The 23,350-nt window shown below is 43.8% G+C and overlaps 1 protein-coding gene across 11 annotated transcripts in view; it reads right to left on the reverse strand.

Annotated features, from left to right (window-relative positions):
- Window positions 1–23,350, reverse strand: part of MEGF11 (multiple EGF like domains 11) — a 739,878-nt gene that overhangs the window by 298,918 nt on the left and 417,610 nt on the right. The gene's annotated exons all lie outside the window — the stretch shown is intronic.

Raw genomic sequence — 23,350 nt, forward strand, 5'->3', positions numbered from 1 at the left:
TATTCACTGCTTGCGTCGAGAAACACGTGATGGTGTCTCCGCAGCTTCTTTACATGCATCTGCATATTTCCCATAAGGGTGGGGGCAGTGTTCTGGAATCACTGCGTTGAGAAACACGTGATGGTGTCTCCGCGGTGTTGGATGTTTTGGTCTCCCCGAGGCCAATCATCTGTGCCTTTATAGCCTTTTTACTAGGCACTGCTCCTAATAGCCAGATTCCTACTCCACACTGATGAGGGGCAATAACCCCGAAACAGCTGTCTGTGGATGGATACCATGCTTGGCATAGGTGGCTTTCCTTCATAGGATGCTGCCCTTCCCGTGGTTGTTCCTTCCTGGGGAAAGGCCTGGCTATTCACTGCTTGCGTCGAGAAACAGGTGATGGTGTCTCCGCAGCTTCTTTACATGACAGCTTAAAACTGGCTTTACAGTCAGACTTTGCAGATATTAAGGAGCTCCGTGATATTAATTCTTTATTTGGACCTTGCTGCAGTGGCTTCCTGGTTCTGACTATAGAGTAGTCTCTGACTAGTGGAGCAAGTAGAGAGCAAACTAGTTGGTGTCTAAACCAGAGAATCACGAGACAAAGACAAAATCAGAACAAGAAAGTACAGGGATAAAATGGGTGAGAAATCAGGAGAGGCAGTTAAAATATTTAGGCAATCAATGGGTCTAGCAGTGCAAGGTCATTTCTGAGTAGGCATCCAATTATCATTAATGCAGAAATGAAGTCTGGAAATGGCAGGGGTAAAACCCCCAAAAGAGTCCAGAATATCACATCAAGTAGTATTGTAAATGGCACTGGGCACAGCAAGCAGAAAAATTAAATAATGTTCGGGGACCATTAATGGGATGCCAAACCTGCACTCTGATTGGTCCTCTGATTAGTCCCCCTGATTGCCTAGAGCAGGTGCAACTTAGCTATTGTGTCAGAGGACCAGAAAAGAACAGAAATGTCAAAACTGTCATACAAGAATTACGCAGGAACGCGATGACATCAGTTTTTTACATACAGTTAGGTCCATATATATTTGGACAGAGACAACATTTTTCTTATTTTGGTTATAGACATTAAACTAGAAGAAGAGGGGACGGGAAGAAAAACATTAGACTCGAACAAAGACGACCCAGGAAAACATACTCAGAAGGGAGGTAAGAACATTTCTAAAACAATCCACAGTGAGGAGATTGGAACAAAACAAAATCCTCTAAACTGCATGCTCGCAAACGCCAGAAGCCTGACAAACAAGATGGAAGAACTAGAAGCAGAAATATCTACAGGTAACTTTGACATAGTGGGAATAACCGAGACATGGTTAGATGAAAGCTATGACTGGGCAGTTAACTTACAGGGTTACAGTCTGTTTAGAAAGGATCGTAAAAATCGGAGAGGAGGAGGGGTTTGTCTCTATGTAAAGTCTTGTCTAAAGTCCACTTTAAGGGAGGATATTAGCGAAGGGAATGAGGATGTCGAGTCCATATGGGTTGAAATTCATGGAGGGAAAAATGGTAACAAAATTCTCATTGGGGTCTGTTACAAACCCCCAAATATAACAGAAACCATGGAAAGTCTACTTCTAAAGCAGATAGATGAAGCTGCAACCCATAATGAGGTCCTGGTTATGGGGGACTTTAACTACCCGGATATTAACTGGGAAACAGAAACCTGTGAAACCCATAAAGGCAACAGGTTTCTGCTAATAACCAAGAAAAATTATCTTTCACAATTGGTGCAGAATCCAACCAGAGGAGCAGCACTTTTAGACCTAATACTATCTAATAGACCTGACAGAATAACAAATCTGCAGGTGGTCGGGCATTTAGGAAATAGCGACCACAATATTGTGCAGTTTCACCTGTCTTTCACTAGGGGGACTTGTCAGGGAGTCACAAAAACATTGAACTTTAGGAAGGCAAAGTTTGACCAGCTTAGAGATGCCCTTAATCTGGTAGACTGGGACAATATCCTCAGAAATAAGAATACAGATAATAAATGGGAAATGTTTAAGAACATCCTAAATAGGCAGTGTAAGCGGTTTATACCTTGTGGGAATAAAAGGACTAGAAATAGGAAAAACCCAATGTGGCTAAACAAAGAAGTAAGACAGGCAATTAACAGTAAAAAGAAAGCATTTGCACTACTAAAGCAGGATGGCACCATTGAAGCTCTAAAAAACTATAGGGAGAAAAATACTTTATCTAAAAAACTAATTAAAGCTGCCAAAAAGGAAACAGAGAAGCACATTGCTAAGGAGAGTAAAACTAATCCCAAACTGTTCTTCAACTATATCAATAGTAAAAGAATAAAAACTGAAAATGTAGGCCCCTTAAAAAATAGTGAGGAAAGAATGGTTGTAGATGACGAGGAAAAAGCTAACATATTAAACACCTTCTTCTCCACGGTATTCACGGTGGAAAATGAAATGCTAGGTGAAATCCCAAGAAACAATGAAAACCCTATATTAAGGGTCACCAATCTAACCCAAGAAGAGGTGCGAAACCGGCTAAATAAGATTAAAATAGATAAATCTCCGGGTCCGGATGGCATACACCCACGAGTACTAAGAGAACTAAGTAATGTAATAGATAAACCATTATTTCTTATTTTTAGTGACTCTATAGCGACAGGGTCTGTTCCGCAGGACTGGCGCATAGCAAATGTGGTGCCAATATTCAAAAAGGGCTCTAAAAGTGAACCTGGAAATTATAGGCCAGTAAGTCTAACCTCTATTGTTGGTAAAATATTTGAAGGGTTTCTGAGGGATGTTATTCTGGATTATCTCAATGAGAATAACTGTTTAACTCCATATCAGCATGGGTTTATGAGAAATCGCTCCTGTCAAACCAATCTAATCAGTTTTTATGAAGAGGTAAGCTATAGGCTGGACCACGGTGAGTCATTGGACGTGGTATATCTCGATTTTTCCAAAGCGTTTGATACCGTGCCGCACAAGAGGTTGGTACACAAAATGAGAATGCTTGGTCTGGGGGAAAATGTGTGTAAATGGGTTAGTAACTGGCTTAGTGATAGAAAGCAGAGGGTGGTTATAAATGGTATAGTCTCTAACTGAGTCGCTGTGACCAGTGGGGTACCGCAGGGGTCGGTATTGGGACCTGTTCTCTTCAACATATTCATTAATGATCTGGTAGAAGGTTTACACAGTAAAATATCGATATTTGCAGATGATACAAAACTATGTAAAGCAGTTAATACAAGAGAAGATAGTATTCTGCTACAGATGGATCTGGATAAGTTGGAAACTTGGGCTGAAAGGTGGCAGATGAGGTTTAACAATGATAAATGTAAGGTTATACACATGGGAAGAGGGAATCAATATCACCATTACACACTGAACGGGAAACCACTGGGTAAATCTGACAGGGAGAAGGACTTGGGGATCCTAGTTAATGATAAACTTACCTGGAGCAGCCAGTGCCAGGCAGCAGCTGCCAAGGCAAACAGGATCATGGGGTGCATTAAAAGAGGTCTGGATACACATGATGAGAGCATTATACTGCCTCTGTACAAATCCCTAGTTAGACCGCACATGGAGTACTGTGTCCAGTTTTGGGCACCGGTGCTCAGGAAGGATATAATGGAACTAGAGAGAGTACAAAGGAGGGCAACAAAATTAATAAAGGGGATGGGAGAACTACAATACCCAGATAGATTAGCGAAATTAGGATTATTTAGTCTAGAAAAAAGACGACTGAGGGGCGATCTAATAACCATGTATAAGTATATAAGGGGACGATACAAATATCTCGCTGAGGATCTGTTTATACCAAGGAAGGTGACGGGCACAAGGGGGCATTCTTTGCGTCTGGAGGAGAGAAGGTTTTTCCACCAACATAGAAGAGGATTCTTTACTGTTAGGGCAGTGAGAATCTGGAATTGCTTGCCTGAGGAGGTGGTGATGGCGAACTCAGTCGAGGGGTTCAAGAGAGGCCTGGATGTCTTCCTGGAGCAGAACAATATTGTATCATACAATTATTAGGTTCTGTAGAAGGACGTAGATCTGGGTATTTATTATGATGGAATATAGGCTGAACTGGATGGACAAATGTCTTTTTTCGGCCTTACTAACTATGTTACTATGTTACTATGTTACTATTACCACAATGAATTTTAATCAAAACAATTCAGATGCAGTTGAAGTTCAGACTTTCAGCTTTCATTTGAGGGTATCCACATTAAAATTGGATGAAGGGTTTAGGAGTTTCAGCTCCTTAACATGTGCCACCCTGTTTTTAACAGGCCAAAAGTAATTGGACAGATTCAATAATTTTTAAATAAAATGTTCATTTTTAGTACTTGGTTGAAAACCCTTTGTTGGCAATAACTGCCTGAAGTCTTGAACTCATGGACATCACCAGATGCAGTATTTCCTCCTTTTTGATGCTCTGCCAGGTCTTCACTGCGGTGGTTTTCAGTTGCTGTTTGTTTGTGGGCCTTTCTGTCAGAAGTTTAGTCTTTAACAAGTGAAATGCTGCTCAATTGGGTTGAGATCAGGTGACTGACTTGGCCATTCAAAAATATTCCACTTCTTTGCTTTAATAAACTCCTGGGTTGCTTTGGCTTTATGTTTTGGGTCACTGTCCATCTGTTGTATGAAACGACGACCAATCAGTTTGGCTGCATTTGGCTGGATCTGAGCACACAGTATGGCTTTGAAGACCTCAGAATTCATTCGGCTGCTTCTGTCCTGTGTCACATCATCAATAAACACTAGTGACCCAGTGCCACTGGCAGCCATGCATGCCCAAGCCATCACACTGCCTCTGCCGTGTTTTACAGATGATGTGGTATGCTTTGGATCATGAGCTGTACCACGCCTTCGCCATACTTTTCTCTTTCCATCATTCTGGTAGAGGTTGATCTTGGTTTCATCTGTCCAAAGAATGTTCTTCCAGAACTGTGCTGGCTTTTTTAGATGCTTTTTAGCAAAGTCCAGTCTAGCATTTTTATTCTTGATGCTTATGAGTGGCTTGCACCGTGCAGTGAACCCTCTGTATTTACTTTCATGCAGTCTTCTCTTTATGGTAGATTTGGATATTGATACGCCGACCTCCTGGAGAGTGTTGATCACTTGGTTGACTGTTGTGAAGGGGTTTCTCTTCACAATGGAGATTATTCTGCGATCATCCACCACTGTTGTCTTCCGTGGGCGCCCAGTTCTTTTTGCATTGATGAGTTCACCAGTGCTTTCTTTCTTTCTCAGGATGTACCAAACTGGAGATTTTGCCACTCCTAATATTGTAGCAATTTCTCGGAAGGGTTTTTTCTGTTTTCGCAGCGTAAGGATGGCTTGTTTCACCTGCATGGAGAGCTCCTTTGACCGCATGTTTACTTCACAGCAAAACCTTCCAAATGCAAGCACCACATCTCAAATCAACTCCAGGCCTTTTATCTGCTTAACTGAGAATGATATAACGAAGGGATTGCCCACACCTGCCCATGAAATAGCCTTGAGTCAATTGTCCAATTACTTTTGGTCCCTTTAAAAACAGGGTGGCACATGTTAAGGAGCTGAAATTCCTAAACCCTTCATCCAATTTTAATGTGGATACCCTCAAATGAAAGCTGAAAGTCTGAACTTCAACTGCATCTGAATTGTTTTGTTTAAAATTCATTGTGGTAATGTCTATAACCAAAATTAGAAAAATGTTGTCTCTGTCCAAATATATATGGACCTAACTGTAAGTCACCTGAAGTTCGATGAATTTTATTTTTCTTTTTTAATTCACAACAATACTTCATATTCTCCATTGTGATGCTAACATTTTTCTCTCCTAGATGCTAATACGTTCCCAATTAATGATATTCCTCATAAAAATTAATGAGAATGAAATGAATCAGGCAATACAACTGGTTAAGAAAAAATAAGAGTAGGTATCGAGTGACACGACCTTCAGCGGCACTCTCTATGAAAGTGTCTGACTGACTGGTAATATGATGAATTACTGTTGCAGGAATGATAATGTTTCTTTGGGAAATGCTGAGTCTTTGCTGGTCAGAAATGGTACTTTTTCAGAAGTGTCTTTATGGGAAAAGTCAGCATCCTTCTGCCAATCTAGGGGACATCTCTTGACCCGCACCATTATAAAGGCACAAGGGAGCAAGAGCTTTGCACACATCTGAATAATGACAGATTAGAATCTCATACATCTGATAGGAAGCTTTATTTATACCACCTGCTTCTTGAATAAATTCTAAAAGTTCTGTGAGGGCCACCAGAGAGATCGTTAGCCTAAAAAGGAAGATGAAACACAGCGTCTGCGTTCTGAAGACCAAGCTTTTAACATTTAAAAGGCTCCTCAGCAAAGAGATGGAAGGGAATTCAAATCCATGTCACAGAGGCACAGCCATTTTTAGAACTCAAAAGACACGTTAGACATAGAGGATGGCAGGTGACAGTCAATGTGATGGTGACAGAATGTCCAGTCCGCTCAAAACCGCTAATAAGGCAGCAATTATCAAGAAGGGCCTGTCACACGGAGACCCAGTGTGCCAATTGGTACAATACAGATGGAACACTGCTGACTGCAATGAAATGATGTATAAAATGCAAACTTAGATCAGTCCATGCAAAAGGGCCTACTACTATCAATTTTTAGAAAGATCTAGGTGCAACTATGGACATATCTTAAGATGAAATATATTGATTTTTCTGTATTTTCATGACTATGAAAATTGTACATTCACACTGAAGGCATCAAAACTATGAATTAACACATGTGGAATTGTATACTTAACAAAAAAGTGTGAAACAACTGAAATTATGTCTTATATTCTAGGTTCTTCAAAGTAGCCACCTTTTGCTTTTATGACTGCTTTGGCATTCTCTTGATGAGCTTCAAGAGGTAGTCACTGGGAATGGTTTTCATTTCACAGGTGTGCCCTGTCAGGTTTAATAAGTGGGATTTATTGCCTTATAAATGGGGTTGGGACCATCAGTTGTGTTGTGCAGAAGTCTGGTGGATACACAGCTGATAATCCTACTGAATAGACTGTTAGAATTTGTATTATGGCAAGAAAAAAGCAGCTAATTAAAGAAAAACGAGTGGTCAGCATTACTTTAAGAAATGAAGGTCAGTCAGTCCGAAAAATTGGGAAAACTTTGAAAGTGTCCCCAAGTGCAGTGGCGAAAACCATCAAGCGCTACAAAGAAACTGGCTCACATGAGCACCGCCCCAGGAAAGGAAGACCAAGAGTCACCTCTGCTTCTGAGGATAAGTTTATCCAAGTCACCAGCCTCAGAAATCGCAGGTTAACAGCAGCTCAGATTAGAGACCAGGTCAATGCCACACAGAGTTCTAGCAGCAGACACATCTCTACAACAACTGTTAAGAGGAGACTTTGTGCAGCAGGCCTTCATAGTAAAATAGCTGCTAGGAAACCACTGCTAACGACAGGCAACAAGCAGAAGACACTTGTTTGGGCTAAAGAACACAAGGAATGGACATTAGACCAGTGGAAATCTGTGTTTTGGTCTGATGAGTCCAAATTTGAGATCTTTGGTTCCAACCACCGTGTCTTTGTGCGACGCAGAAAAGGTTCCCAACGTGAAGCATGGAGGAGGTGTGATGGTTTGGGGGTGCTTTGCTGATGACACTATTGGGGATTTATTCAAAACTGAAGGCATACTGAACCAGCATGGCTACCACAGCATCTTGCAGCAGCATGCTATTCCATCCGGTTTGCGTTTAGTTGGACCATCATTTATTTTTCAACAGGACAATGACCCCAAACACACCTCCAGGTTGTGTAAGGGCTATTTGATCAAGAAGGAGAGTGATGGGGTGCTACGCCAGATGGCCTGGCCTCCACAGTCACCAGACCTGAACCCAATCGAGATGGTTTGGGGTGAGCTGGACCGCAGAGTGAAGGCAAAAGGGCCAACAAGTGTGAAGCATCTCTGGGAACTCCTTCAAGATTGTTGGAAGACCATTCCCGGTGACTACCTCTTGAAGCTCATCAAGAGAATGCCAAGAGTGTGCAAAGCAGTCATCAAAGCAAAAGGTGGCTACTTTGAAGAACCTAGAATATAAGACATAACAAAAAATTGTGAAACAACTGAAATTAAGTATATAATTCCACATGTGTTAATTCATAGTTTTGATGCCTTCAGTGTGAATGTACAATTTTCATAGTCATGAAAATACGGAAAATCTTTAAATGAGATGTGTCCAAACTTTTGGTCTGCACCGTATATGAAAGGAAACCAGTAACCAAACTAGTTGAGCTCAACTGCTAAATGACCTCCAAAAAGGAACAAATTTGCCCACCAGAGTTTCATAGGCAAGCTAATGCTCAAGCTGGCAATTTCTTTTCTATGCTTGCCCAGGAAAAATAAATATTGAATACGCCACCAATTTTCTAAGTAAATATAGTTCTAAAGATGCCATTGACATGAAATTCTCATCAGATGTCACTTAAATCCAATCCATCCAAACCATAGATGTCCATAAAATAAGTTATGTTCAATGACAAAAGACACAGGGAAAACGGATTGAACACATGAACACATGAAGAAAGAGAGATGCAAAAAGCCACTGAAAGTTATGACACCAGCTGAAATCTATGAGTAATTAGAAAGCAATCTGCCCGATTAGTGAAAAATACTACAAACTGGTTTAACTGAAGGCCTATAGAAGGGTGTCTCATTACCAAGGTGCCACACAAACATCTTATGATGACTAAAACCAGTGAGCTGTCTCAAGACCTTATTGTTGCAAAACATAGTGATGGCATTGGTTGCAGAACAATATCCAAATTACTGAATGTTCCATTGAGCTATAATCCAGAAGTGGAAAGAACATAATTTCACCATAAACTGGCCACGACCAGGTACTCAACGTAACATTTCAGACAGAAGATTGAAAATAATTATCAGAAGAGTTGTTCAAGAGCCAAGTACCACCTCAGCTACAGAAAAAAAACAGAAATCAGCATATACAATTGTTTCAGAGAAAACAAAAAGTAATGCACTCCATATCTATAGCCTGTGTACAAGCTCACAACACAAGACTCTATTACTGAACAAAAAGCATGTTCAAGCACATTTCAAGTTTGCTCAACAACATTTAGACAAACCTGTGAAATACTGGGAGAATACAGTGTAGTCAGATGAGATCAACATTGAAATCTTTAATTGCCTTAATATACACCATGTTTGGAGACCAAAATGCACTGCACATCACCCCAAAAACACCATACCAACAGTGAAGTTTGGAGTTGTAAACCTCATGGGTTGTTTTTCAGCATACGGCACTGGCAAACTTCATATGACTGAAGGAAGGATATATGGATGTTCTTGAAAAAATTCTGCTGCCATCTGCCAGGATGATAAAGATAAAACAAGGGTGGACATTTCAGCAAGACAATGGTCCCAAACACACAGCCAAGGAAACTCTCAATTGTTTTCAGAGAAGGAAACTAAAGTTGCTAGAAAGGCCCAGACAATCACCTAACCTAAATCCAATCGAAAATTTATGGAGGGAACTAAAGCTCAGAGTTCATAAAAGGAATCTGCGGAACCTTGAGGATTTGAAAAATGTTAGTGTGGAAGAATGGAAGAAAATTACACTTGAGCAATGCGTACGACTAGTTTCTCCATATAGGAGGTATCTTGAAGCTGTCATCGCCAACAAAGGCTTTTGTACTAAGTATTAATTAAACTTCAGCAAGCATATTCAATACTTTTTCCCTGTGTCATTTCTTATTATTGCATATAACTTAATTTATGGACATCTACGGTTCGATTTCTTGTGTGGATTGGATGGGTTGTTACCGACATCTGGTGAGAATTTCATCTCAATAGCACCTTTAGAAATATATTTGCTTAGTGACGTTTCCAATATTTATATTACCTGGTGTATATAGGACAGCCTAGGACATTTAAATCACAAACAGTATATATAACCCCTTCCTTTCTACAGACCCCAGATAAGAGTGTAAAAGATAATTGAGCTGACCTCTGACTGAGATTTACGGACCTCTGTGGAGTACGAAGATGCCATGAAATAATTGTGACATATGTAGGAGTAATGTAACAGGAATTGAGGCATCTTTGACTAGAGTGGGAATATTGTGGCTGCAGTGTTCAGATACCTAGCCCTCCCATTCCTGTACTTCTCTTTACCCCTGGGTGACAACGCCAAAACCAACATTCTGACATAACATTTGGTGGCACAAGAACTCGGAGTACACACATGCCATGCTGCCTTGACAAAACCAAGGCAACCTCAACCATAAGACGTCAGGGCAGAGGAAAACATTACTGCAGAGTTCCCTACAATTTTGGCAGTGGCCTGCAGACATGCCGTTTCTTTCAAGAGCCCAGTATTCCTCTTATTCTTCTGGAAACCTCTCTAATGTTTTCAAGAGAATTGGAAAGTATGTCCATAGGATTCTTTAGTGGCAAATGGTCTGACACAATAATGGACCCAAAGGTCAGGTAGGAGACTTTATCTCGTATGGGCTGATCACCAAAAACCCAATAGACCTTACTGATATATATCCTGAGTAAATTATGATAAAGATCATGAGGCAAATGTAGGCACAAGTTCCATGTAGATGAAGGTTGCCCTCTAGATTCATCTGTTCTAGAAGGTCCAAGAAAACCCAATCTGAAATTGCCTTCCTAAGTACCGATCAGTGCTAAAAGAAACCTTCTTCTAATGCTAATTAACATCTCCTCTCTTACTTTATTCCCACCTTGGTGACTGAACAGTGTCAAGAGATCTCGGTGTACAGGATCCCATGGAAATACAATTTGTCAGAATTGGACATTGCAAATTGAGCATTTTAACACTTTAGTGGGCTGTTTAGTACAGATAGTAATTTAATGGAAGTGGTCTGGTGACAGATTCCCACTACTGAAATTAAAGTCAACATTTTATTAAAATTGAATTGTATTTCTTTCATCGATTATCAGAATCAGCATCATATTATTTATTGCGTCGGATTTTAACAATGGGTCAACTCTGTAAAGTTGGCTGTAATGTCACCAAAAAGCACTTACAGTATGTAGGATGAAAACAAGGGGCTCCTGACTAGAACATGATATTATTTTTAGAATACAGGTAATAGTAGACAATTACACTAGTTCCACATAAGCAGCATTTATTGCAGTCTGGATAACAGCAGAAATGAGCTTTAAGTGTTGATGTTTATGTAGACTGAAGAAAGTTTACTGTTAGGAGTCGAGTTTCCTCTGCTGCACAGGGGGAATCTCGATCCGTCTCCGCTGCGGTCTCCCATTCCCCTCCAGCCGCAGTGGAGTCTGCTCAGCAGGGACGTCGATCCCAGCGTCTCGCTCAGTCTGACTCTGTGAGAAGAGTTATTGCTGCTTCTCCAGCTTCTGCCTTTGAAGCCTATTCTGGTCAGCAGCGAGCGGACTTCTCTGGGACTAAGTCCTTATCTGCACACACTGAGCATGCCCAGGGCAAGATCTCCCGTTGGAGATCGAGGGTCATGTGCTCAGGCTCTGCGGCACATTCCATTGGTCCTCTTGGCAGGTCCTAGAAGGGCAAAAGTTCTATAGCCATTTCCTGTGCTGCAGCTATATAAACTGCGCATGACCGCACGGCCATGCGCTAGTATTGTCTTACAATTGATATGTGTGTATGTGTGAGTGCAAGTCGTTCTTGGTTACCCCTTCCCTATTGAATGTCTGTTCGCGGAAGGTGTACGGCTGCTATCTAGCGCCCGACTTGGCCTACTACACTAAACACACATCACAGCGTCCTGTAGCTGTGCCTGCCAGTACGGCGCCGTGCGCCTGCCTTGCGCTTTCCATACCCAAGTCTGGGTGGTTAGTGGCGTCCGTTAGTGCGGCATCGCTCGCGCACTTGTGCGCTTATATTTCTGTAGGTTCTCTACACACCCAGTTGCGGTGTTGTGCCAGCAAGGGCCTAATCGGGCTTCAATCCCTTCTGGGGTTAAGTCCGCTGGCCACTTGCTCGCACTCTAGTGCGGTATTGCGGTCCTGTGAATTAACAGGATCGCTTTCCTCACGCTGGGTGAGGTTTAACCCACGCGTGTTTACTTTAGTGTACCGCTATTTAGTCTGCAAATTGCTAGCAGCAGGTTCTCACCTGCATGGTGGACCCCGGACTGCGAACGCATCTTTGTCACCTGTCTTGGTGCGTTCCGCCAGTCCTAACATAATACTAGCGCCAGGGTCTGGCTAGTAAATGGCAGACGGTCAGCGTCTACAGCAGTACATCCAGCAGCTGGAGGGTAGGTTGGCGGCTCTCGAGCGCACAACCTCAGCTGTGGACGTTACTGCTGTCGCTGTTCAGGCTGCAAGTGCAGCTGCAGCCAGTTTGTCCGCTGCTACCCCTGCTCCGACCTTATCCCGTCTCCCGCTTCCAGACAAGTTTGCTGGTGACAGTAAGCCATGTCGGGGATTCGTGAGCCAGTGCTCCATACATCTCGAGCTGCTGGCTGCACGTTTTCCTACGGAACGGGCGAAAGTGGGATTCATTATATCTCTCTTGTCGGGCAGGGCGTTGGAGTGGGCAACGCCGCTTTGGGAACGTGGTGATCGTGTGGTGCAGAGTGCTCCTATCTTCCTGGACGCTCTGAGGCAGGTCTTTCTGGGACCTCGTGTCACCCACGATACCGCGCTCCAATTGTTGGCAATTACTCAGGCTTCGTCCATGGTCAGCCAGTTTGCCATCCTATTCCGGACTCTAGCTTCTGAGCTGGAATGGCCGGATAAAGTCCTTATTCCGGTGTTCTGGAAAGGACTGGCAGATCATGTGAAGGACGCCTTGGCCACCAGGGAGATTCCCGCCACACTGGAGGAGCTTATTACTATAGCTACCCGCATCGATCTCCGTTTTAACGAGCGGAGGTTGGAGCGGACCCAGTGTAGGCAGAGGTTTCGGCTGGCTCCCATCTTTGCCAAACCTCTAGAATCTCCTGTTATGGCGTCCGACTCCCATGAGGCCATGGAGGTTTCTCGAGCGGGATCTAGGTCTCAGACCGCTCGAGTACCTGTGCTATGTAAAAATTGCCAGCAACCGGGACATTTCGCTAATAAATGTCCACGGCGGTCGGGAAAACGATTGCGTCTAGTGTCCATTGGAGGAGGTTCACTGGACACCGCGGCATTTTCCTCAAAATTGTCCTTTAAAGGGACAATCCTGTTAGGCACATCCACTCTTACAGTAGAGCTTTGTGTGGATTCAGGAGCAGAGGGAAATTTTATGTCTTCTGCTTTTGCTCAGCGCCACGCAATACCTCTGGCTATGCTAGCCAAACCAGTAACCGTGAGAGTGGTGAATGGGTCGACACTTCCATTACAGATCACACATCAGACTGTCCCTTTCACGTTAGCCATGTCCCCATCCCACCAGGAGACTATTTCCCTTCTTGTCCTTCCCGAGGGAATGGATGAGATTCTGCTGGGAATGCCCTGGCTTCGTTTCCACTCCCCACATATTGAGTGGACCTCTGGGAGGATATTGGGTTGGAGTGAATCCTGCAAGGGCAGATGTGTGAAAGAGTGCGTTCAGGTTTCCACCACTGAGATACCCGCAGATCTCTCTACTCTCCCCAAACACTATTGGTCTTATGCAGACGTCTTTTCCAAAAAAGCCGCGGAGACCCTTCCGCCTCACCGTCCCTATGACTGTCCTATAGATCTCTTGCCTGGAGCAGAACCTCCTCGGGGACGTGTCTATCCCCTCTCTCTCCCGGAAACGGAGGCTATGTCCCAATACATCCAGGAGAATTTGGCAAGAGGATTTATTAGGAAGTCAGTGTCACCAGCTGGGGCAGGGTTCTTCTTCGTACAGAAGAAGAGTGGAGAGTTGCGTCCTTGCATAGACTACAGGGGTCTTAACGCCATCACCGTTAAAAATAAGTACCCGCTGCCCCTGATTTCTGAGCTTTTTGATAGGCTACGGGGAGCTAAGGTATTTACCAAATTAGACCTGCGGGGAGCTTATAACCTGATTCGCATTCGTGAGGGGGACGAATGGAAGACGGCGTTTAACACCAGAGATGGGCATTATGAGTATCTGGTGATGCCCTTCGGGCTCTGTAATGCCCCAGCCGTTTTCCAAGACTTTGTCAACGACATCTTCCGGGATATGCTTTCCACCTCGGTCGTAGTCTATCTGGATGATATTCTCATCTTCTCTCCAGATATTGACTCCCACCGGAGAGATGTTGGCAGAGTCTTCGACCTCTTACGGGCAAACTCTCTTTACGCAAAGTTGGAGAAGTGTGTGTTTGAGCAGGAGTCTTTACCTTTCCTGGGCTATATCATCTCTGCCCAAGGATTGGCTATGGATCCTGCCAAACTACAGGCTGTGATGGACTGGCAAGAACCCCATTCACTTAAAGCGGTGCAGCGCTTTATGGGGTTCATTAATTATTACCGCCAGTTCATCCCTCATTTCTCAACTTTGGTAGCTCCCTTGGTAGCCCTCACCAAGAAGGGAGCAAATCCCAAAGTGTGGTCTGAAGAGGTCTCCAGGGCCTTTTCTTCTACTAAGTCTCATTTTGCTAGCGCTCCCATCCTACATCGTCCCGATGTCGATAAGCCGTTTATAATGGAGGTGGATGCCTCTTCCGTTGGTGCTGGAGCAGTCCTCTTCCAGAAGGATGCTCAAGGTCGGAAGCATCCGTGCTTTTTCTTCTCCAAGACCTTCACACCAGCGGAGAGGAATTATTCCATCGGGGACAGGGAGTTGCTAGCGATGAAATTGGCTTTCTCTGAGTGGAGACATCTCTTGGAGGGGGCTCGTTTTCCCTTTCAAGTATTTACAGACCATAAAAATTTGCTATATTTGCAAACAGCCCAGAGGCTAAATTCTCGCCAGGCCAGATGGTCCTTATTCTTCTCCCGATTCCACTTCACCCTCCATTATGTCGCTGGGGAGAAGAACATTCGAGCTGATGCTCTTTCTCGCTCTGTTGTGTCATCTGAGGAGGAGGAAGGAGAGCCTCGGCTTATTGTTCCTTCTGAGAGCTTGAGAACCGTGGCTCCGGTGTCGCTTGAGTCTGTGCCTCCGGGCAAGACTTTTGTGCCCATAAATTTGCGACCGGAGGTTCTCTCTTGGGCTCATTCCTCCAGGGTGGGTGGACACTTTGGGACTAAAAGGACATCTGAGCTGCTGGCGAGGACGTACTGGTGGCCGCATATGCTGCGAGATGTCAGGGATTATGTTCTGGCGTGTGTCTCATGCGCCAAAAATAAGTCTCCTCGACAACGGCCATCTGGGTTACTCTATCCCTTGCCGGTGGCAGACAGGCCCTGGGAGATGGTCGGGATGGACTTTGTAGTGGGTTTGCCCAAGTCTCGCGGCTGTACCGTCATTTGGGTAATTACCGATCATTTCTCGAAAATGGTGCACTTGGTGCCGCTCCCACGGTTACCTTCTGCACGGGCCTTGGCAGCGTTGTTCATAAGACACATCTTCCGCCTACACGGCATGCCAGACAAAATTGTCAGTGACCGGGGTCCCCAGTTTGCGTCTCGGTTCTGGAGAGAGCTTTGTCGTCTTCTCAGCATTGAGTTAAATCTCTCTTCCGCATATCATCCCGAGACGAATGGGTTGGTAGAGAGGGCCAATCAGACTCTGGTCACATATCTGCGACATTTTGTTTCTGCCAGGCAGGATGACTGGGCATCTTTATTACCATGGGCAGAGTTCGCCCTTAATAACGCTGTTGCCGATTCCACCGGTCAGACTCCTTTCCTCCTTAATTACGGCCAGCATCCGCGGGTTCCTGTGCCTATGCCCGTGTCCTCTGCTGACTCCAGGGTGGCAGACTGGGCAGTGGAGGCACGGGACATTTGGGACCGCACTCAGGATGCCATTCGGGCCTCGAAGGAGAGAATGAGGTCCTCCGCCGATGCACATCGGCGCCCTGCCCCGGCCTTTGCTCCTGGCGACTTGGTGTGGCTCTCCGCCCGTAACATCAGGCTGCGAGTTGAGTCCACTAAGTTTGCTCCTCGCTACTTGGGTCCATTCAAGGTCCTCGAGCAGGTTAATCCCGTGGTCTACCGCCTGGCTCTTCCTCCACGCTTGGGTATCACCGACACCTTTCATGTGTCCCTCTTGAAACCCGTATACATGTCCCGGTTTTCCGAGTCATCTGCCGGGACATCGGGTTCGTCTACGGACGATTACGAGGTGAACGCTATTTTGGGGTGCAAGGTGGTACGCGGCAAAAAGTTTTATTTGGTGGATTGGAAGGGTTATGGTCCAGAGGACAGGTCTTGGGAGCCTGCTGAAAACATTCGGGCCCCACAGCTCATTGCTGCCTTCGAGCGTAGCGAGGCCCAAGGAGGGGGGGGCCCTAGGAGGGGGGGTAATGTTAGGAGTCGAGTTTCCTCTGCTGCACAGGGGGAATCTCGATCCGTCTCCGCTGCGGTCTCCCATTCCCCTCCAGCCGCAGTGGAGTCTGCTCAGCAGGGACGTCGATCCCAGCGTCTCGCTCAGTCTGACTCTGTGAGAAGAGTTATTGCTGCTTCTCCAGCTTCTGCCTTTGAAGCCTATTCTGGTCAGCAGCGAGCGGACTTCTCTGGGACTAAGTCCTTATCTGCACACACTGAGCATGCCCAGGGCAAGATCTCCCGTTGGAGATCGAGGGTCATGTGCTCAGGCTCTGCGGCACATTCCATTGGTCCTCTTGGCAGGTCCTAGAAGGGCAAAAGTTCTATAGCCATTTCCTGTGCTGCAGCTATATAAACTGCGCATGACCGCACGGCCATGCGCTAGTATTGTCTTACAATTGATATGTGTGTATGTGTGAGTGCAAGTCGTTCTTGGTTACCCCTTCCCTATTGAATGTCTGTTCGCGGAAGGTGTACGGCTGCTATCTAGCGCCCGACTTGGCCTACTACACTAAACACACATCACAGCGTCCTGTAGCTGTGCCTGCCAGTACGGCGCCGTGCGCCTGCCTTGCGCTTTCCATACCCAAGTCTGGGTGGTTAGTGGCGTCCGTTAGTGCGGCATCGCTCGCGCACTTGTGCGCTTATATTTCTGTAGGTTCTCTACACACCCAGTTGCGGTGTTGTGCCAGCAAGGGCCTAATCGGGCTTCAATCCCTTCTGGGGTTAAGTCCGCTGGCCACTTGCTCGCACTCTAGTGCGGTATTGCGGTCCTGTGAATTAACAGGATCGCTTTCCTCACGCTGGGTGAGGTTTAACCCACGCGTGTTTACTTTAGTGTACCGCTATTTAGTCTGCAAATTGCTAGCAGCAGGTTCTCACCTGCACGGTGGACCCCGGACTGCGAACGCATCTTTGTCACCTGTCTTGGTGCGTTCCGCCAGTCCTAACAGTTTACGATGATGCTGAACCAAGAAAAGCATTTTAGTCAAAAGTAATTTTACCACTCCTCATAGGCTATGTAAAGACATTGCCACCTTTATGCATGTAGGAGCGTAGTCTAGGTCATAAGTTCTACAATAAAGAAAAGATCATAGACAGTAATGTTTGAACGGAAGCTTTCACTTTTCTTCTTTTTTCAACTACTCTTGATGGTTACACTTACTTTGATAAGGCACAGCACACATAGTGGTTGCAGTAACACAATCTGGGAGGCACTGTTAGGTTTTGCTGTTTCTCCTTCCTAAACAACCGATTTAGGCCCAGAGCACTACATCGAGAGACCGTGAAGCTCGAAGACTCCAAAAGTCTGGGAGACACATTCAGCTTACTGTAAAACAAAGTCAGTAAAAGGCGGATTCTTTAGGCGCGCTGGATAGGTAGCCCTAGTGAGGGGAGGGCGCACAGTCCCCCCGCAGCTCCAGCCGAACACCTCCGAAGGAGGACAGAAATAGGAAAAGGGTGAAACTCGGTCAAAGGAGCGCCGAAAGGAAACGCTGACACCAGAATGGGGTTTAAGCCACAATGCGTTTCAACGGAAGTTCCGTCTTCATCAGGTGGACATGACATTCATCCCTCTGTCATATAGCAGAAGCTGGTAGCCAAGTCACTTCAATATCTGCTCCTCAGTAATGTTCAGTAGGGTTTTGCAAGGAAGGACCTGATGGTGCCTAATGTTCTACCAAAACAGGCCTGGTGACCCAGGACAAACCCATGATACTGCTTTCCAAATATCCAGCTCATTAACTTTTTAGGATGTGTAAGTTCTTTCTGACTTCTAGCCTACAAACACTCCTTGCTGAATTATCCTCTCCAGATTTCTGGTACTACACAAAGTCTAAGGCTTGGTTTCCTTGAGCAGATGATCATTTAATCGATGAACAATGCGATCATATCTCATGATTACCAACCCATGTCAGACACGATCGCTCAATCATAACATCTGATATCGTGTAGTGTGTTCACACAGACAGTCAGAAAAACTGTATATATGTACAACGCTCAAGTCCCATAAGTAATACATTTTTTTTTTTAAATACGTGAATTCATAAAGCATTGTACAAACATTTCCGTTGATAATGTATAAAGAAAATGTAATTGAATTAGCGATAAAATGTTCAATATTCAAACAGTAGCAATTGCAGTAATATCAAAGAACAAGATGACACAAATATGTACTGTACTCGTTCCAGTTCTCCAACAGTTACTGAACTATTGCCTTAGAACACATCCAACACTATTTAAGACTTGAATTTCCACTCCTCCTTTTTTGGTCTAATCATTCAACAATCTCCATGTACATACATTACATAATTTTTTGAAAGATGAATAAGATTTTTTTCACTCACAAACTATTTCATGTTCTCAACCCATTCATGTTACACAATTATCGAGACCGATGGGTCGATAACGTTAGAATCTGAAGTTTTATCGGCCAGTGTAAATGTGCCTTAAAGGGGTATTCCCATCTTCAAGATCCTATTCCAATATACAGTAGGTGTATTAAGAATAATATTAGCAATTACCTCCTATTAGAAATGTAGTACAGTTCTTCTGATAAGCTATGTCACTTAACCCATGAGCAGCGCATGGCAATAGCTTAGGTATCCATGTTTACAACCACTAACAGCTGTCACTATATGAGTGGTCATAACCATGGATATCTAAGCTACTGTAATACCTTGTACATGGGGTAAGCTGAGCAACAAAGTGAATCAGAAGAACTATACTGCATTTCTAATTGCAGGTATTTGCTAATATTATTATTATTACACCAGCTACATATTGGGATAGGATATTGGAGATGGGAGTACCCTATTAACTATATCTGTAAAACTATAACTCTCATTAGCCTCCAATCACTCTCTTGTTTTCACTCTGATTTATCCCTTCAATAATGCACCTTTGTCAGTACTGAGCTTCTACAGAACCAGCACTTATGGATTATGGATGCCATATCCTCCTGGAGACAAGTTATGCTTAGCTGGTAATTATATACAGTACAGGTCCTTCTCAAAAAATTAGCATATAGTGTTAAATTTCATTATTTACCATAATGTAATGATTACAATTAAACTTTCATATATTATAGATTCATTATCCACCAACTGAAATTTGTCAGGTCTTTTATTGTTTTAATACTGATGATTTTGGCATACAACTCCTGATAACCCAAAAAACCTGTCTCAATAAATTAGCATATCAAGAAAAGGTTCTCTAAACGACCTATTACCCTAATCTTCTGAATCAACTAATTAACTCTAAACACATGCAAAAGATACCTGAGGCTTTTATAAACTCCCTGCCTGGTTCATTACTCAAAACCCCCATCATGGGTAAGACTAGCGACCTGACAGATGTCAAGAAGGCCATCATTGACACCCTCAAGCAAGAGGGTAAGACCCAGAAAGAAATTTCTCAACAAATAGGCTGTTACCAGAGTGCTGTATCAAGGCACCTCAATGGTAAGTCTGTTGGAAGGAAACAATGTGGCAGAAAACGCTGTACAACGAGAAGAGGAGACCGGACCCTGAGGAAGATTGTGGAGAAGGACCGATTCCAGACCTTGGGGAACCTGAGGAAGCAGTGGACTGAGTCTGGTGTGGAAACATCCAGAGCCACCGTGCACAGGCGTGTGCAGGAAATGGGCTACAGGTGCCGCATTCCCCAGGTAAAGCCACTTTTGAACCATAAACAGCGGCAGAGGCGCCTGACCTGGGCTACAGAGAAGCAGCACTGGACTGTTGCTAAGTGGTCCCAAGTACTTATTTCTGATGAAAGCAAATTTTGCATGTCATTCGGAAATCAAGGTGCCAGAGTCTGGAGGAAGACTGGGGAGAAGGAAATGCCAAAATGCCTGAAGTCCAGTGTCAAGTACCCACAGTCAGTGATGGTGTGGGGTGCCATGTCAGCTGCTGGTGTTGGTCCACTGTGTTTCATCAAGGGCAGGGTCAATGCAGCTAGCTATCAGGAGATTTTGGAGCACTTCATGCTTCCATCGGCTGAAATGCTTTATGGAGATGAATATTTCATTTTTCAGCACGACCTGGCACCTGCTCACAGTGCCAAAACCACTGGTAAATGGTTTACTGACCATGGTATTACTGTGCTCAATTGGCCTGCCAACTCTCCTGACCTGAACCCCATAGAGAATCTGTGGGATATTGTGAAGAGAAAGTTGAGAGACGCAAGACCCAACACTCTGGATGAGCTTAAGGCCGCTATTGAAGCATCCTGGGCCTCCATAACATCTCAGCAGTGTCACAGGCTGATTGCCTCCATGCCACGCCTCATTGAAGCAGTCATTTCTGCCAAAGGATTCCCGACCAAGTATTGAGTGCATAACTGAACATTATTATTTGATGGTTTTTTTGTTTGTTATTAAAAAACACTTTTATTTGATTGGATGGGTGAAATATGCTAATTTATTGAGACAGGTTTTTTGAGTTATCAGGAGTTGTATGCCAAAATCATCAGTATTAAAACAATAAAAGACCTGACAAATTTCAGTTGGTGGATAATGAATCTATAATATATGAAAGTTTAATTGTAATCATTACATTATGGTAAATAATGAAATTTAACACTATATGCTAATTTTTTGAGAAGGACCTGTATATTCAGATTCTGCTCTTGCTTATGATCCTAATTAGTTGATAAAATCAGTGAAAATGTGAAACAATTACTAACCATTCCAATGGGCATAAAGCCTGCATGTACGCTCTTCTTGGTCTATTTGGGCATTTACTTAAACTTATAATTCAAGAAGAGGGGGAGAACATTTATCATTTCTAGGTTTTTGGTGATGTCATTTAAAATGCTAATTCCAGATGGTGTCTGATATATTATAGTCAGATTTCTATTAAAGCTATAAAACATGAAGCTCTCTTTTGGGACAGGAACATCAGCTTTTTATGAGCAGTTTGATGACAGCACTTAGTACAGCTATTTATATATATATAATAGGAAATAGGAATCAGACAGGGGAGTGGGATAGATTGAGAGACACGCATTGAATGTAAAAACTCACAATGGCCAGGAAATGGAAATTGGGATAATAAGTGAAAATAAAGAAGAGATTTTAAAAGGAAGCATCTATAGGAGCCTATTAAATTAGAGGCAAGTAGACCACCTGCGGTCTCATCGTATGTGGACGTGTGCCAATGTAAGAAGATTGTCATACTGCCCATTCCCCCTTGAAGACAAGAGTATTGTTATGGTGTATAATGTGTATTGAGACATGCGTGGTTAGTGACAGAATTGTTTTCTGCCCAACAACAGGTAGCAGGGGGAGACAGTGTTAACTGTTGGGACTAGCCCAGAGTGGGAGGCGCTAAAGTGAAGGGACAGAGGCATCTTTCTGTTAGAAAGTCAGATAGGGCCTAGCTTGCAGCTACAGCAGACCTCTGGTCTGATTAGTCAACAGAACTGTATGGGAGTGGGTGTCCAGGTGGTGAGAGGGAGATGACAGCACAGATAGTCAGACCCACCAGAGAAAGGAGAAATCTGCAGGAATAGTGAATAGCAGTCCGGAGTGGGGACAAAAATGGTGAGAGAGTGAAGGAAGAAGTATCAGGGCCCGGGGGCAAAAAACCTAGCGGGATGGTAGAGAGTTGTCTGCCAGTAAGGTAACAAAATGGAAAGGGAAGGTGAAGCAAGTCATAGAGAAAATTCCCGGTGTGACAGTCCAGAAGTGTAAGTAGAAAAGGAAGCTGAGTTGCTGCCATATTGGCACAGAAAATTCTCCTATAGAGAAAAGGAGGCTGAACCGCAGGTTAAAGTTTCGGACTCTTGCTTACTGGACTGTAGTGACGTTATTGAGAATGAGGGAAGATTTTGAAGTAGTGTGCTGGGCTGTGCTAAGAGTAGAGGCAGTAACCGAGGAAGATAGAGTGTTTCCAGGAAAGGTAGAAATGTGTGTGATGATGTCTCCTCACTGAACTCTGTAACATCTTGCCCTAGCCAGCCGAATACTACGGCACCATGTGATCTCCAGGAGTGTATCGCCATCACAGCTAAAGTCCACACACCCAGACAGGGGCCTCATTTTCATAGCATCCTGAGGAATGAACCACGAGTACCTTTCCCATGGATACCGCCAGACGTCATGTTACACCACTGTTGGAAGTAAAGTGCAACCAGTTGTTAAATACATGGATAGAAGACTATTCACGTTGCGTTTTTTTTCTATTAGATCTGTCAGAGCTTTTTATGAATAGTAGCAGTGAAATTTCTTTATACATATTTTTTCCTTGAAAAAAAAAAACAACAATTCGGTATACAATGCTTACACAAAAAATTGACCCCTCCTTGTACTTTTTTTTTTGTTAAGCTCAGCTAGGTATTGCTTCAGGGAGTCAGATGGACAGCCACTAAGTTCAATAGCAGTGCAGTGAAGCAAAGTCAATAAAAGATTTGGCTTTTTGCTCTCCTAGCGCCACTGCCACTTTGTTCCATCAACCAGCAATGGTCACGGTGGTTGGATTCCTCCTGATCAGACATTGCAGGCATATAAATCTGTATGAATACCTATTTCTTACTAACAAAATACATAATGTCCCTTGTAAAAAGTCAATTACTCTTATAGTTACATTCCCACGATGAGTATTAGGAGAGTTTTTGATGTTGCTGATTTTCTGTAGCATTTCTGCACCTATTACCTAAATTAGGTCAATTGCTTTTTTTTTTTAATTGCGTTTAAGCGTGTTTTTTGACACGTGTTTTTATCACATATTTTATGCTAAAGTTTCTGTCTCTTTTTGGTCTATCATGCTTTAAATAAATCTGCTTTGTTTTTGATACTTCCTGGTATTTAGTTTTAGCAAAACTTTATTGATGCAGTCATGTGCAGAACCATGCTTTTTTTACCTGCAGATTTCTATGAGGAAAATCCACACATAAAACTCAAATTTACATGCTGCAGATTTCAAAAGCACACCACCGGGCAGATTTCAAAAGCACACCACCGGGCAGATTTCAAAAGCACA

The sequence above is a fragment of the Ranitomeya imitator genome, chromosome 4 (assembly GCF_032444005.1).
Source record: "Ranitomeya imitator isolate aRanImi1 chromosome 4, aRanImi1.pri, whole genome shotgun sequence".
Taxonomy (NCBI): domain Eukaryota; kingdom Metazoa; phylum Chordata; class Amphibia; order Anura; family Dendrobatidae; genus Ranitomeya; species Ranitomeya imitator.